Here is a 13,251-nt window from a genome sequence, read left to right as displayed (position 1 = left end):
TGGTGACCTTTTAGCAGAGCCTTTTAGGAAGAAATCAGAGTAAGAGCTCTGATAGAGTATGACTAAGGAAATAACCCAGGCTCTTTTCTAAAGCTTTGGAAAGAAGCAGAGAAATTTTATAGACAAAAACACCCTCATAGAAATAGAGCCTTTGAGACAATACTGCCATCTAATGGCAATAATCTTAATCTGCAGGCAGCCAAAAGAACTCTGCTTTGCCTTTGTCTAAAGTTTTCTGAAATTTTACAACCATGGTTTGTTTTTGTTTGTTTTTCTGGTGTTTCTCATTTTATTTTATTTTATTTATTTATTTTCAATATATGAAGTTTATTGTCAAATTGGTTTCCATACAACACCCAGTGCTCATCCCAAAAGGTGCCCTCCTCCATACCCATCACCCACCCTTCCCTCCCTCCCACCCCCCATCAACCCTCAGTTTGTTCTCAGTTTTTAAGAGTCTCTTATGCATTGGCTTTCTTCCACTCTAACCCCCCCCCCCTTTTTTTTTTTCCTTCCCCTCCCCCATGGGTTTCTGTTAAGTCTCTCAGGATCCACATAAGAGTGAAACCATATAGTATCTTTCTCTGTATGGCTTATTTCACTTAGCATCACACTCTCCTACAACCATGGTTTTAACCCTGGTAAGAATCTCCTTTGATCCATCACAACTTCTATTCTGGAAATTTATGCCTTCAAGTTCTGGGAAATTTCTTTGAATTATTTCTTTGATGTTTTTCTCCTCACCATTTTCCCTGTCCTTGTTTTGTTTGGAATTCCTGTAACTTGGATATTAAATCTCCAGAACTGATCTTTTTTATCTTTCTTATCCTTTTTCTTCCACTTTCCTATGTGTTTTCTTGTAGGTTTTTGTTTCTTTTTTTTTCTTTTTTAGTGTTTATTTTTGAAAGAGAGAGAGCAAGAAATAGAGACAGAGCACGAGTGGGTAAGGAGCAGAGAGACAGAGGGAGGCACAGAATCTGAAGGAGGCTCCAGGCTCTGAGCTGTCAGCACAGAGCCTGATGCAGGGCTCAAACTCACAAGCAGTGAGATCATGACCTGAGCAGAAGTTGGACACTAAACCGACTGAGCCACCCAGGTGTCCCTGTACTACTTTTTAAGAAGTGATGATTTTGGCTCCAAAAAAGTATTGTTGAAAATCCTGTTGATAAAATTAAACTTGAGTTTATTCCTACTGAGGGAGAGCACTAACTGGACAGTCTACTAGTAGCCTCTCAGAGGGGGAAGAGCAAAGTTGAGATATTTGTGAGGTTCCGAAGACTGGTTTAAGGCGGGTCTTTCAACGCTACCACTTGATTAGGATTGAACAAAGATAATAGTTAGGGATGGAGGACACAGCAAGGATTTTGAGATGGGATCAGAGTCTTGAGGGATAAACTGTCACCTGATCCTACAGGTTAGCTAACCCGTTTGGTGTTCATTTAAATGGGCTTCCTGGGCAAGGAAATTCCCAGAACAAAGTTATTTCTATCTTTATTGCCCTGTGAAAGAATTTCTTGTAATAGTAAAGTTCTGTTGGCGACAAGATTGAAACAGAAGTTTTATAAATGTAAAACAGTAAGTTGTGTTAGCCTAGCCGGTTTCAGTTCTGAGGGGTCTCCTCACCTTGCATTTTCCTTACTTTTTGTTGACTTTTTCGCTGCTACTATATTATTTCCAATTTTACAAACATCTTTTTTTCTTCTGAATGTTCCTTTTGAATATGTTCTTTCCTTTGTGGGACAAGGATATCTACAAGGATAGGCAATAGGGTTTCTTAAACAAGTTTTCCTACCAACTTCATTGCCTCTAGTTTCTCTGAGTTCTTTTTTGTTCATTTTGGTCTCTTGCATGCTGCAGGCTTTCCTTGATTGCCTGAGGGTAAGCCTTGGCTATTTAAGAGAGGAAGACCAATAGCAGGGGTGAGGCAGGATAGGAGGTTGGGTTGGTCAGTGTAGGATGATCTTATTAGGATTGCAGAATCCTGGGCCTACCAAATTTCCCCAGTGAGGAAATCATCCAATCACCTGTGGACGGAGGCAGGAACGGAGTAAGCCTGGCTGCCAGCACTCTCAGAGCTGAGATGAAGCAGAGACTGATATGTCTCACCATCTAATGCTGACTTCCACATAATTCCCGTTTTCAGTACAGTATCCCTGTCCTCAGCTACCCCTCATTTTTTTTTCTCACTCACACTCCTCCTTTCAGAGGTACCTAGTACCTCTAATGCCTAAGCTGTCCTGTGGGTTCTGAGAATTGGCTTGCTCTGGCTTCCCTACTAACAGCTTAGTGAGTTTCTACTCTGCAAAGTCAGGTCCCACACTTCTTCCTGCTTTACGGCTTCCAAAATGTGGTTGCTGTCATCTGTTCACCAAAAACGTATGCATTTTGAGCTTACTGTCTTTTTAGAGGACTTTGGATAAGCAGCAGAGTTAAATAAATGTGTTCATTTGATCACATTTAAGTAGGAGTCTGCATTATATTCCTAAGGCCTCCTCTAATTCTGAATTCTCCTATTTTAAGTGCATTTTCATTGAAGCAAGAGTAACATAGTTGGGAATGATAACTGAAACAAGTACCACTCAGGAATCTCATGCCCAAATTGATTAGGAGAAGACAGATAATTTTTCTTTTCAGTAATCAATCTGGGGAGGCTCAAAGACAAAATTTGAGGAACTATTTTTTTTTTAATTTTTTTTTCAACGTTTATTTATTTTTGGGACAGAGAGAGACAGAGCATGAGCGGCGGGAGGGGCAAAGAGAGAGGGAGACACAGAATCGGAAACAGGCTCCAGGCTCTGAGCCATCAGCCCAGAGCCTGATGCGGGGCTCGAACTCCCGGACCGCGAGATTGTGACCTGGCTGAAGTCGGACGCTTAACCGACTGCGCCACCCGGGCGCCCCTTGAGGAACTATTTATATGATAAGAAATGCACATCTTGGGGTGCCTGGCTGGCTCAGTTGGTTAAATGTCTGACTTCAGCTCAGATCCTGATCTCACAGTTTTGTGAGTTCGAGCCCCGCGTTGGGCTCTGTGCCGACAGCTGAGAGCTTGGAGCCTGCTTCAGATTCTGTGTCTCCCTCCCTCTGCCCTTCCCCTGCTTGCTCTCTCTCTCAAGAATAAACATTAAAAAAAATTTTTTTTAATGCACATTTTGACACAGAATAGATGAAATAATCTTTTAATAACTGAACCTGAAACCTTATTATACATTTTAAGAGCAGCAGGGGTGGAAGAGAAGTTGAGGAGGTCTGCAGCCTCGTTCTTGATCCAGAGTGCAATAGCAACCTACCATCAGGCTTTAGGTAGTGAGATAGTAGGAGAAAGGCAGTGAAGGGAAAGATGTAGGAAACTTTGGTATCAGCTGGAAAGATAACTGAAGGAGGAAGAGACAATACCCAAAAAACAAGGGTTTTTTGTTTTTGTTTTTTAAGAAACAGGAAAGTCAGTCTTCTAAAATTCATAGAGAATAGCATGGAGCCTGATTAGCCAAAACAATACTGAGATACAAGAACAAAGAACAAAGTTGGAGGACTCCCCTCCCAATTTCAAAACTTCCTACATGGCTACAGTAATCTAAAAACTGTGTGGTACTGGCATAAGGACAGACAAAAAGACCAGTGAAATGTAACTGAGAATCCAGAGATAAACCCATACATTTATGGCCAGTTGATTTTCAACAAGGATGCCAAGACCATTCAATGAGGAAAGAATAGTTTCCTCAATAAATGGTGCTAGGAAACTAGATATCCATACTGCTACCTCACACAATATACAAAAATTAACTAAAAATGGATCAACAACCTAAATGTAAAACTCTTAGGAAAAAACATATGGGTAAATCTTCACAACTTTGGATTCTGGATGGATTCTTAGATAGGACATCAAAAGCACAAGCAAGAAAAAAAGATAAATTAGACTTCATCAAAATTAAGGACATTATCAGAAAAATGAAAAGATAGGCCCTAATAGATCTAAAGAATCGGGCCTATCTCATGCCTTAAAGACCTACCTTGGAGGCATTGTATCCCATAGGGACATTAGGTCTCCTTCAGGATTTCATTACAAAGTGCATGATTCACCTCTTTACAAAAATAAATAGAAGTACAGAGAGAGAGACAGACAGAGAGAGAGAGAGAGAGAGAGAGAGAGAGAGAAATAAAAGAAAGAGAAAGAAAGAAAGACAGACAAATGTTAAAAGATGACCCGCAGGATAGGAGAAAAGTATTTGCAAATCACGTATCTGATAAAGGCTCTAGTGTTCAGAATATATTAAGAACTGTTACAACTCAACCACAAAAAGATAAGCAACCAAAAGTAAAAATGTGCCAAGAACTTGAATAAACATTTCTTCAAAGACGTTATACCAATGGCCAGCAAGCACAGGAAAAGATGCTCAGCATCTTTGATTATTACGGAAATGCAAATGAAAACCACAATGAAATACCACTCTATGCCCACTAGTGTGACTATTTTTAAAATAGAAAATAAGTGTTGACGAGGATCAGGAGAAATTAGAACCCTTGTGCACTGCTGGTAGAAATGTAAATAGGGCAACTGCTATAAAAAACACTGAGGGTTCCTCAAAAAGTTAAGCATAGACTTACCATATGACCCAGCAATCCCACTCTTATGTATATACCCAGAAGTGAAAACAGGGGTTCAAACAAGTAGATGTACATACATTTTTTCATACTAGCATTACTCACAACAGCCAAAAGGTGGAATCAGTCCAGATGTCCTTTATATACATACACACACACATACATATATGGTGGAATTTTACTTGGTCAAAAAAAGGAATGAAGTACTGATACATTCTACAACGTGGAGGAACCTCAAAAACACTAGGCTTGGGGCGCCTAGGTGGCTCAGTCAGTTAAGCATCCAACTCTTGATTTCAGCTCGGGTCATGATCTCATGGTCTGTGAGTTCAGGTCCCACATTGGACTCCAGGCTAACAGTACAGAACCTGCTTGAGATTCTTTCTTTCTCCTCCACCACTCTCACTCTCTCTCAAAAATAAACAAACATTAAAAAAAAAAAAAAACCCACTAGGCTTAGTTACTGGAAGAAACCCAACCCTAAATGCCACTTATTATATGATTTTCCTTACATGAAATATCCAGAACAGGTTAATCTATAAAGACAGAAAGTAATTTTGTGGTAGCTAAAGACTTGGGATAGGGAAGAGTGAGGAGCAACTATGAGTACAGAGTTTTCTTTGGGGATAACGAAAAGGTTTTGGAACTTGATAGAGATGGTGATTTAACATCATGAATGTTCTAAGTATCACTGAATTATATATTTAAAATGGTTAATTTTGTTATGTGAATCTCATCTCAATTATTTTTTAATGTTTTGTTTATTTTTGAGAGAGAGCATAAGCAGGAGAGGAGCAGAGAGGGGAACAGAAGATCCCAAGTGGGCTCTGTGCTGACAGTAGTCATGAACTGTGAGATCATGACCTGAGCCGAAGTCAGAGGCTCAACCAACTGAGCCACCCAGGCCCCCTCTCACCTCAATTTTTTAAAAAATTGAATGGAGATGCTGAAGGACCCATCAAAAAAGCCTTAGGAGCAAGACAAAAAGACCAAAAAACAAACAAACAAAAAAAGTGAAACACATACAAATATAAAGCAAAAACAAAACAAGAAGGCATAAAACAGAATTTCTCCTTGTAAACAATGATGGATGTGAACATTCTTAGCTCAAAAAAAGGGGACAGAGTATACATAATCATAAAAGAAGCAAATGAAAGAATTTTCTAATTAGCAGAGCTCTGGGAATGCTGGTTGGATAGGTGAGATATCTAATTATCATTTTAAGTTCATTAAGATACTAAAGGGCAATAAACCTAAGTGGGATAGAGACAGGGAAGAACCCCTGCTTTTCTGAGAACTTAAGAATTAGAAGGAGATAGCTCAGATTGGTTTGAAATTGGATACAGAGTAGACTAGAAAAGAAAACCGATTGCACTAAGGATCAGGACTTACAGAGATATAATGTAAGACAGGAAGATAGTGAATACCTAACAGAGACTATTAAAGCTTTAAGAAATACACCATCTAAGTAATTTGAGAGGAAACCTGAATTGTATCACAATTATACATATGTGTATACAGTGCACAGCATATACATATACTGTAGTACATGTGTTTTCAAGCTCCAGGAGTTGAACCACAAGAGACAGGAAAATCTGAGGATTAATTAAGCTGTAATCTAACATCTTATTCTCAGGAAATAGTATCAAAAGGTTAGGGTAATGAGTGTATGAAGGTATGCATATGAATGTTCATTGCAGCATTGATTATCTTAGCAAAATAACTGATTCAAAGTAAACATTCACTAGTATGGGAATGGATAATTTATGGTGACCATACAATGAACTATTATGAAGACATTAAAAAGGGCGAGGTAGATTTTTATATATTGGTTTAGAAAGAGGTCTAAAACATAATGAAGCAGGGGGAAAGGAGATTGTAGAGCAATATATGGAGGTTTCCATTTTTGTGAAACCAAAGAAAACAAAAAGCCCCAAGGAATAAAATTCTATATATGTCTGTGTTAGCCTAGAAGAAAAACCTAGAAGACTGCACACCCAACTGTAAACAGTAGTTACCTCAGGTGGTAATGGCTGGGAGACTGTACTTAACATAAGTAAAGTCCTTAGAACAGTGTCTGGCCCATAGTTGGTGTTCATTATGTGTTAACCACTATCATTTTTCTTTTATATAGTTTGACACTGAATTACTAAAAGGGATTATTTTTGTAATGAAAAAAAAAAAAACAATGTTCACAGAATGACAGAAAAACAAATGGTCAAAAACATATGAAAAGATGCCCAATCTCATTAAGAATCAAGAAAAATACAAGTTAAAATAACAGTATCAGGGCACCTGGGTGACTTAGTCATTTAAGCATCCAACTCTTGATTTCAGCTCAGGTCATGATCTCACAGTTTGTGCGATTAAGGCCTGCATTGGACTCTGTGCTGACAATGCAGAACCTGCTTGGGATTCTCTCTCTCTCTCTCTCTCTCTCTCTCTCTCTTTCTCTCTCTCTCTCCTCCCTCCCTCCCCCACTCATGCACGCTCTCTGTCAAAATAAAGAAATAAACATTTAAAAAATAACAGTATTGGGGTGCCTGGGTGGCTCAGTTGGTTGAGTGTCCAACTTTGGCTCAGGTCATGATCTCACAGGTCGTGAGTTTGGGCCCTGCATTGGGCTCTGTGCTGACAGGTTAGAGCCTGGAGCCTGCTTCAAATTCTGTGCCTCCCTCTCTTTCTGCCCCTCCCTAGTTCATGCTCATGTGTGTGTGCTCTCTCTCAAAAGTAAATAAACATTAAAAAAAGAATAACAGTATCATTTCCTGCCCATCAGATTGTCAAAAAAGGAAAAGGTTTACAACATCCATTTTGGTGAAAATTTGACTAAACCAGCATTATCACACACAAGAATATCAATTTGCATCATACCTACCAAAGTTTAAAATATGTATATCCTGTGATCCAGCAATTTCACTTATAGATATAAAACCTAAAGATATAGTTGCCATACATACAAAGTTATATGCATAAGGATATTCACTGCTTAGCAGTGAGAAACTGTAAATAGGCTAATGTCCACCAGTGAAATGATGGCGAATGGAATTATGCAATCATTAAAAAAAGATCTCTACATATCAACATGGAAAATTCTCTAAGAAGTGAAAAAAGTTAGTATCATATCTGTGCCAGTCATCAGTTATTGTCCCTCGACTCCAAATCTATCCTTCATTGCCCTGTTTTGTGATACTAGATAATTTCATTTTTCCTTTGCCAGCTGATGGTTTTAAGCTGTATCACTAGGGGGTGCTAGAGGGACATTGCAGGAAGAAGGGGGATTCTCTTCCTGGTTCCTGGATGCTTTCCTTGTTTTTGTTTTTTCCTTTGTATTAGAAGAACGCCCAGTGATGCTTGCCTACCATCAAGTTTCAACAGCACGACAATCAGGCAGCTTCCCAGTGAGTTTCAACAGAATTCTTGTGACTTCGCATTTAATTCTGCCAGCATCCTTGTGAGCAGTTTCCTGGAATCTCAGTGGTTTTCTGGAGAGTTTGTCAGCACTCCAACTCAGCAGTCCAGCCCACAGTTTCCTGCACTCCAGTCTCAATGCGCAGCAATTCATCAAACTTCATCATCCAGTGACATCATCTGTCATACACTCTTCCGTAAAGTCCAATTATTAGTCTTGGAGGAAAGGGGCCTCTTCCAAATTTGTTCCTTCCTTGAGCACATTGCCTCAACCTTAGAAGCCGTGGCTGCTCCCTATATCTGCTACTGTATTGTTTTAGAGTTCTTTTTACACCTTAGTAGTTAATCCCATTACTAGTTAATAATTCTTTATCTTAAATTTTCCCTGTTTAACGTGTGGTTTCTGTTTCCTGACTGAGATCCTAGCTGATACAACATCTCATTTATATTGTGTGTGTGTGTGTGTGTGTGTACATACTTACGTAAATATATAGATGACACAGAAAATACCAAATTATTATCAGTGATTATTACAAGAAAATGAATGGAATTACAAGTATAGGATAAAAGAGGATTTTCTCGGGGCACCTGGGTGGCTCAGTTGGTTAAGCATCTGACTTCAGCTCAGGTCATGATCTCATGGTTCATGGGTTTGAGCCCCACATGGGCTCTGTGCTGACAGCTCAGAGCCTGGAGCCTGCTTCAGATTCTGTGTCTCCCTCTCTCTCTGCCCCTCCCCTGTTCACACTGTCTCTCTCTGTCTCTCAAATAAATAAATGTAAAAAAAATTTTTTTTGAAAAAAAAAAAAAAGAGGATTGTCTCATTTACTCTATATACTTCTCATTTTAATTTTTTATAGTAAGCATTAATTCAGGTATTATATAATTCAAAACAACTACATATGTATTTAGTATATAAAATACATATATCATGCCAATTTCTAGGGATTAAAACATGGTATTAGAGGACTGCTTCATGACTGAGGGCTGCTCTTGGAGAGATTAACTATAAACAGAAAAGATGATACATTGGGATGTATGGCTGGCTCAGTCAGTAACGCATGTGACACTTGATCTCGAAGTTGTAGGTCTGAGCTCCATGCTGGGTATAGAGATTGAAAATAAAATCTTTGGGGAAAAAAAGTGACAAATTATAAAAAAGGCAATGACTAGTGTGAATAAGACAAATTCTAAGTGCTAAGGATTTGAGATTACTGCATAATTTTATGAGATGCCAGAAATTATGGCACTGCTCACAGGGTCAAGGGTTGCACATGCAGGAAAAATGGCAATAGGAAGATAACCAACTCCAGTTTCATGGTATCAGTAAGCAGAAGTTAGTACAGAGAGTCTAAGATGATCATTTATAGGTTTAGAGCTTGCCTAAGCCACTCCTAAAACCTGGAGGCCTCGAGTTTAGGGGAAGGCAATAGAGTAAGCCCTGAAGTGCCAGCAATTGTCATTCCAATGATTTCCAGCTTTATTTCTCGACTTCTTCCAACCCCTGCCTAATTGCCAATTCCAGAGAAGCCATGGCAAAATCTACTGCCACAGTCAGAGCTGTAAAGTCAGCATTCCCTAACTTAACAGGGAACCCAAAATATAAATTTCTCTTAAGACAGGAGTGTTTTTTTATAGAACCAAAATAGGGGAATGAGCTCAAGGTAGTGAAGCAGACTTACATGCTATTCATATACAGTATAGATAACTGAACTTGCAAAACATATAAAGAGCTTTAGACTTAAAAAATGGAAACTGTAGTGTGATTAAAGAAAAAAAAAAAAGCATTCAGCCTGAATTGGAATCACAGTCCTAGCACTATCTAGGATTTCTTTTTACTCAATTAGTTAATTGAGTTTTAAAGTCAGATTCCTTGGGATGAAATCCCAGCTCTATCACACATTAGCAGGTTAATCACTCTTAGCCTGTTTTTTTATTTACATTAAGAGGACGAAAGTACCTACACCCTATGTTTTTGAAGAATATATAGAAGATATGCACAGTACCTGGTACTTACTAAGGTCTCAATACTGTCACTTTCACTCACTTTTTGAGTCTCAAGGGTTTTTATTCGTTTTACCTAAAAATGAGGGGTCCCTGCTAGATTATCTCAAAAGCCCCATTCCTGCTTTACCACTCTATATAAGTCTACAGATCAAGGATAGGTTTCTTAGGTGGAGGTGGCATGGAGGGAGGTACTACTAGAGAAAACAGTTTAAATGAAAGTCAATGAAAGTTTTATCAGAAAGGTGGCAAATAATTCAGTAGAAACTGTCTTCAGGGAGTTTATGTCAGAGAACGCGTCACAGGAGTCAAAGTGCCAGGTATCCTGTAAAGGCAGAGGTAAGAAGAGAGATGCCTTTCTCAAAACTGGAGGATGTGATGGTGATCTCATAGTAACTCAGAGGATAAATCTGCTGATCTGGTTGTGTAAGCCCAGTCCTTTGAGAAGACTGACAAGCCCACACAGAGGGGCTAAGGATAACTCCCTGTATCAGTCACTTCTTAAAGGGCCAGACATCATCTCTGCACTCAAATTAATTTGCGTGCCAACTAATACAAAAGGAGTGGATAACTTGGTGATAGAGGGGCCCAGACAACAGCTGTCTTTCAACACACCTCCAGGCTTTGCTTTACTGCCCCATTCGGGGTGAACCCCTAGGGCATCTCACACTTGGGGGGGGGGGGGCCCCCCCGGGGCGCCATCTTACTCTTCCCCTTACCCGGTGTCCGCCCCGCATTCTCCTTTCCTTGTCCCTAAGTCTGCTCACCGCGCCTCTCCCCCCACCTCCCTCCTTCCTCCTCCCCATTTCTCTGGCCCCTCCCGTGCTCCCACTCTCTTTTTCTCTCCGCCCCCCCCCCATTGCTTCCTATTTCTCATCTCCGACTGTCACATCTCCCCTCTTTCCCGTTTCTATCCCCTTTCCCCCTCCCCGTTGTTGCTGTTTTCCCGCGCTCACCCTTCTCTAGCCGACCGCCGCTCGCGGACCCAAGCGGAAATTTAAAGGCCGAGTAGCCTACAGCGCAGAGGCGGGCCTAAGGTGGGTGGACGTCCCGATTCTCCCGCCCCCTGAAGGCGGATCCCGAGAGCGATTGGTCCCCACGGTACACCTCCCAGGACGGGCAGCTCTTCCCACCACAGCGTGTCCAGACCATTTCCGCCCCTCACTGGGAAAGGCCCGCTTCCACACCCCACTCTTGCTAACTCGGAGGTCGGGTTCCTGGTGGGGTTTTGCCCGGTTCCGCTGTACCTCTTACAACTTTTCAGTGTATTGTGCAGGCGGCGTTTCTAGGATCTATGGTATTTCTTTACTGCCGCCGAGGTTTTCTTTGAATAGGAGGCAGTCAGAATTAGAAAGCCGGTCCTCCCTCTCTCTCCTGTGTCTTCCGTGTTTACTGCGTGTTGGCCACATTTGTAAAGCCCAACAAACTGATTCGTAACCGCGGGCTGAGCTCCATGATAATAATAGTAGCTAATACTCCAAACTTACTGTGCGACAGCTACTATTATAGACGTTTTGTAAGAATTGGCTCCTTTCTCTGTAAGGTAGATGTGTATTATCCCCGTTTTACAGATGAGGCAACCAAGTTACAGAGAGGTTAAGTATCTTCCTCGAGACCAGCTCTTAATGCAGCTAAAAAGTGGCAGTTAGGATTAGAACCATGTAGACTCCGCTAAGCCAAACCCACTGTAATAACTGCCTCTGGGACCCTAGAATAAATCCTGCTGCAACTCAAGAAGCAACTTTTGAGACTTACCTCTTCCTCTGAATCAGGTCTAGAAAACATGGAGGAGGAAGGGTGAGGATGGGCAAGGCCAAGAGATTCTTTGTTTTGGCTCTATGTTCTCTGAATTGCTTGGTGAATTGGAGGATAAGGTGGATTCATTACGTGGATATACAGTGTATGGATATCCTTTTGAAATCATTCTTTAAAGGTAACTTACTAAAATATTAAGGGGTAAAAACTATTAAATGATCTTTTATTAAAATGGGAAAAACGGGGCGCCTGGGTGGCGCAGTCGTTTAAGCGTCCGACTTCAGCCAGGTCACGATCTCGCGGTCCGTGAGTTCGAGCCCTGCGTCAGGCTCTGGGCTGATGGCTCGGAGCCTGGAGTCTGTTTCCGATTCTGTGTCTCCCTCTCTCTCTGCCCCTCCCCCGTTCATGCTCTGTCTCTGTCTGTCCCAAAAATAAATAAAAACGTTGAAAAAAAAATATTTTTTAAAAAATAAATAAAATAAAATGGGAAAAACATAGTAAAGAGTTTTAAGGTGCAGGATATTCTTTAGGGGGTTGTAAATAGTATTTTTGTTTCTGTATTAATATTTAAAGAGATATATAGTAGCTGTGCAAATGTTGGGGCAGGGGGGAGGCTTGCCCATTAAGGTTATATGTACCTTTCAAATGATTGAGTAGTCACATAATAGTCACATAAATCTCAGCTCACTTGTCGAAATTCCAGAAGCAGAGCTTTTCTCCACAAGTACTATTACTCATCATACCACATTACATCATATAATTTATAGAATGACTTCCAGGAACAAAAATGTCAAAAATTTATTTGATATGATATTTATCATTTCAAAAATAAGTTCAGGGAAAGTCCATAGACAATTTCAAATATTATTATTCAGTAAGTTTTCCTTATTAAGATACAGTGAACAAGATAAACATTTTTATTAAAGATCTTGGTAAGTTGATTGTAGAGTAGGAATTTAGTTAGCTTTACCAATAAAAAGGTAGTCTGAATAAGGAATGGTGCAGAAATGGATCAGTCTTAGGCACAGTAGTCTACTTAACCACTGAACTCATTTCCACTTAAGGACTAGAAAATGATGGTGATCTTTGGAGAATACTGAAATGAAAAGGCAGAGGAATACATAGCCGTTCAATTAAAACAGAGCAACAAAACTGTGTCAATAATATTATGTAGCCAGAGGGGAAGCCTTTAGCAATGACTGAGTAAAAAATGTATTTTTCCTTTCATACCTCAAGTTACACCAGTAAGGAACTTTGGAAGATGTGTTAGGAGAACTAGTTTCTTTCCTGTCTTCTTCCATGCTTCATACTTAACTCTGCCGCTGTTGGGAAACTCACTCCTCAAGCTTTGTAGCAATTAGGTTCATGCTTTGCCAAGTAATTTCTTTGTGGGCCTCCATCATAAAAGTTGAGTTAGGTATCCTCAGGTCTCTTTACTTTTGAGGGAGAGAAGATAGAGACTGAGGCTTAATGTCTAGT

At 40.2% G+C, this 13,251-nt stretch overlaps 1 long non-coding RNA gene across 1 annotated transcript; it reads right to left on the bottom strand.

Moving 5' to 3' along the window:
• Positions 1–8,814: 8,814 nt before the first annotated feature.
• LOC121041644 (uncharacterized) lies at positions 8,815–11,630 on the bottom strand. Its single transcript, XR_005795801.1, has 2 exons — positions 10,974–11,630; positions 8,815–10,342 (listed from the first exon to the last, which is right to left on the bottom strand). It is a non-coding gene; the product is annotated as an uncharacterized LOC121041644 (long non-coding RNA).
• Between the last annotated feature and the right edge of the window lie 1,621 nt (positions 11,631–13,251).

Source organism: Herpailurus yagouaroundi, unplaced genomic scaffold (assembly GCF_014898765.1).
Source record: "Herpailurus yagouaroundi ecotype Mexico unplaced genomic scaffold, PumYag 184, whole genome shotgun sequence".
NCBI classification, from domain to species: Eukaryota; Metazoa; Chordata; class Mammalia; order Carnivora; family Felidae; genus Herpailurus; species Herpailurus yagouaroundi.
Note: the sequence above shows the minus strand (reverse complement) of the source record. Positions and strands in the feature narration are given on the sequence as shown.